This window comes from Hibiscus syriacus, unplaced genomic scaffold (assembly GCF_006381635.1).
Source record: "Hibiscus syriacus cultivar Baekdansim isolate YM2019G1 unplaced genomic scaffold, ASM638163v2 tig00110548_pilon, whole genome shotgun sequence".
NCBI lineage: Eukaryota > Viridiplantae > Streptophyta > Magnoliopsida > Malvales > Malvaceae > Hibiscus > Hibiscus syriacus.
Window position 1 is genome coordinate 5,190,761 of NW_024062775.1, and position 4,002 is coordinate 5,194,762.

The 4,002-nt window shown below is 35.0% G+C and overlaps 1 long non-coding RNA gene across 1 annotated transcript; it reads right to left on the reverse strand.

Moving 5' to 3' along the window:
- Positions 1-579: 579 nt before the first annotated feature.
- Positions 580-985, reverse strand: LOC120130821. Its single transcript, XR_005516868.1, has 2 exons — positions 882-985; positions 580-780 (listed from the first exon to the last, which is right to left on the reverse strand). It is a non-coding gene; the product is annotated as an uncharacterized LOC120130821 (long non-coding RNA).
- Positions 986-4,002: the final 3,017 nt, after the last annotated feature.

Sequence of the window (4,002 nt, forward strand, 5' to 3'; positions counted from 1 at the left end):
CTGCATTTTTGGGTAATTTTGATAGAACTTCCTTGGTTGGGCTTCGATTTGCACTCGAGTGGGGTTTGGGTTACGTCGCTGCTTATTTGGATAGGCTTTGTTTCCAGCCAGGTTGCTACGCAAGGCTCTTTGGGCTCCATATCAAGCAATCAAATTATCATGTCTAACAAAAATCAAGTAACCTCAACTGATAATATCCTGCTATTCAAATGATCTCAATGATTAGAATAATTGTTATCTCAATATGTATAAAAATGTTTGAACGTTTTATATCAAATTGTTAACAATCTTTCATCGGATTCAATCTTATAATAACCCCACACTAATAAAAGCATAATCATACCCAACATAATATATTCATTTAAAAATATTCTAATATTTTAGAATTGCCATTTAAGGATCATCTCTTATACCCATATTTGGATAAGGATAAAAAAAAATTCAACAAAAAAAACATAAAATGCAAGTTCAGCATTCATACTCACTAGACATTGCAAATGTTGTAAATTGTAATTCATCATTATCACCAAATTTATATTAAACTCATCAAACCATTAAAAAAAAACTATAACTCATTGATGGCCAAAACTTGTCCATTACTTTTCTTCACCTTCCTCAGAAAATACCTAAACACGAAAAAAAAAACATCAAGCAAAGGAAAACTAAGATTCCCAATCGCCCATAAACTTCGTTGGTGGCCCAAAGCTTCATACGGTAAATCTTGGGATGCTCATCTGTTTCTGTTGGGAGACCTCTGCCCACCACTTGGTACTGATGAAACTTTTTTTTTCCAAACAAAACAAAAAGGAAAACCCATAATCTCATCACCATTTTAGCCAAAAAAATCCCGTAAAGAAAAAAAATATAATTTTTCAACTTACCCTAAAAGGAACCATTTTGAGATACAGAGGAAGAGAAGCTGCCGCTCACTGCTTTCGTTTCCTGGTTTTCTATTATCGTTCGGATTAAGTAAAGAAATTTTTGTAACTTACTGGGGCTTAACCGGGATCTGTTTTCTATACCGACCCAAACTCTCACTTCTTTATGATAGAAAGTCTATTTTGACAAAAAATTTCGTTAGTGAAGGTCTTGCGGAGGAACCATGGGACCGAAGAAGTAACTTGAGAGATCAAAGAATATATGCAACTTCAGTATCTGCATCTATTCTATTAAAGTATAATTCGAGGATAAAATTTTCAGGGAGAGTTATAACACTCCGATTTCAAGGTTAGTAAATTTGAGTTAACCCAAGAGAGAGATTTATAAACCCGTTGGCATGTGAGAAGCCTTTACACAATTATAAAGTGGATTGAGATTGGTTAAAACCCACGATGGTCTAAAGAGAGTATTTTTGTTGTGAGGTTAAACTAAAATGACCAAAACAACAATTTAACCCCTTATTTCAAAAGCTGAAAATCCTTAATTGGTATGAAGTTATCCACGCATAACTCTCATCTCTTTTTCCTCCATCCTTCGTCTTCTTCTCACAATTCAAACTTCTTCCATTCTCCTTCTTGTGGCTAAACAAAGGTGAAGATTTATTAATCATTATTACCATTCCGGATTAGTGAAGGTGAGAAATAGAATCATCATCTTCTAAGCTTCCAGTCAAGCTTCTCTTTTAGAGCTTTGTCCATGAAAGAGGTTTAGTGAGGGTTTATAGTTTGGAAACCCTATGAAGATTCTAGTTCCTTTTGATGTTTAGAGTCATGTTTTTAACTCTCTTAAGCCTTTTATACGATCTAATAGCTAAAACATTTAATTGATCTAGTGAGAGAAGTATGTGAGAGCTCAAGAAGAAGGGCAAAGAGAAAGAGGTCCTTGGGTGAGCTTGAGGTTATTCCAACAACTCCTAGGTGTAAGGTAACACATTCTTAACCTTTCCTTACTACTTGTAGATCAACATGTGTAGTTTTGATGCTTGTAAGAGTTTGTGATTCATTTGGATGTATTTCGGGGTTCAAAGCATGAGAATAAGAAGTTATTATTTATGCATAAAGTAATGACCTTTCATCCCCTTAAACTCTAAATAAGCTTTAAAGACCATTTAGGGGTTTTGGGGATACCTAGGGGTTTGGGAAGTTTTCGATGAGAGAAATAGAGTTTTCTGGGCAGAGAGTATCGATATTGTATGAATAGTACTGATACTACTCGTTGTGAATGGGAAAAAATCGAAGGGTTTGTGAGGATAATATTACTATCACCCTAAGAGGTATCGATACTACTCAGGTAGTATCGATACTCATAGCCTAATATCGATACTCGGGGACTTGATCATATTCCAATAGGTCATTTTGGTATCGGTACTCATAAGAGTACCGATATCAAGGGTAGAGTATCGATATTCCCAATAGGGATGTCGATACTACGTTATTTTTTAAAACATCGAATCCAATTTTAGTACCAAGACTCGGGTAATATCGATACCATATGAGGGAAGTACTGATACCCCAAGAAATAATATTGGTACCATTGTGAATTTTTAGGCTATAAGCCTAGCTTGGATTAGAAAGTTGAAACCAAGGTGTTTGGTGAAGGAAACTTTCTAATAAACTTAGAAATGAAAATTTTAATGAATTGTTTGATAACATATGATCTTAACAAAGTAATAAAACTTATGCCTTTGTTTGATGCTCGAGAAATGATGAAGACACCCGAGTCACTTGTATGAGGATTGTGTGATAGAATAAGGATTATCCAAATATATCCACTTTAGTTCTTGTGCACTTTAAATGGTACTTGGATGTTGTGTCGATGCTATATGACCCACACACGTCCCTAGTACTCTAGATGAGTAGTCTAGTCGATCAATGTACTGATGCTATGTGATCCGGACCTAGCTTGAGGTAATAGGGAGATGTTGGTGCTATGTGACTCAGATCTAACCTAAGGGTGTTGTAGTAAGAAAATAGGGGTATGGTTTTCGAGATGCTAAGTGACCCCGATGCTACACCATGATGCTTACTTTTGTTATTGCGTGAATGTAATCAAATGTTCATAACCATACTTGTCTCATGCTTATGTGTTGAATACATGTAGTATAGTCAGGTTATTTATGTGGCACTAAGCTTGTGAGCTCAGCGCATGGAATGTGTTTTCATGTGCAGATCCTTAGGTGCCAATTGAGGAGTTTGTCGTCAGATTCAGGATTTTCAGGCTTGATCACCCATCAGAGTACGTCTCGAGTATTATAATGGGCATGTACTATCATAGCCCCTTTGTAACATCCGCAATACCGGGTTAGTGACCAAATTGTAAAGTTTCAGAATTTGGTGACTAAAGTATAAGAATAAAATAGTTCAATGATTATTGGATATATATGATGAATGTTATTTAGTAATTAGTAAAGGAAATAAAGGGCAAAAGGGTCAATTGACCAAGAAATGAATAAAAAAATGGGATTGGTAGGATAAAGGCACGTGGAAAGGGAGAGAATTCTCCAGAGTTCTCTTCTCCTTTCTTCTTCTTCTTCTTCACGTGGAAGACAAGAGCCAAAGGTAAGTTTCTTTGTTTATAATTGAATTGTTGATTTTAAGGTTGGGTTTTAATTATTAGATGATAACTAAGCTTAAGGAAAGCTTAAATCATCTTAAAAGCAAAGGATGGTGGAGTTAGGAGAGATTAAAGATTTAGAGTTTACAAATGAAATCTTGGAATAAAGTTCATTTCTTAGATTGGAAGTTAAATTTGACTTGTCAATGGTTAAATTAAGAGATTTGGAGTGATAGAATTGTATGTAGATCATATAGAAAATTTGGTATGATTCTTGAATCTCATAAGGAAGATAGGATTTTGAGGTTAAAGATGATTTACATGGATATAAGTTGGTTCAAGTTATAGTAGTTAAGTTTAATGTAATAAGAGGGGCTTAAAATAGAAGAATTAAGGGAAGAGTTGATGATTTGTGCTAAAATGTCAGTTCTGGGCAATGTGCATCGATGCACATTCATTGTGCACCGATGCATCGATGATAATACCAGAATTGTTTAAGATGCATCGATG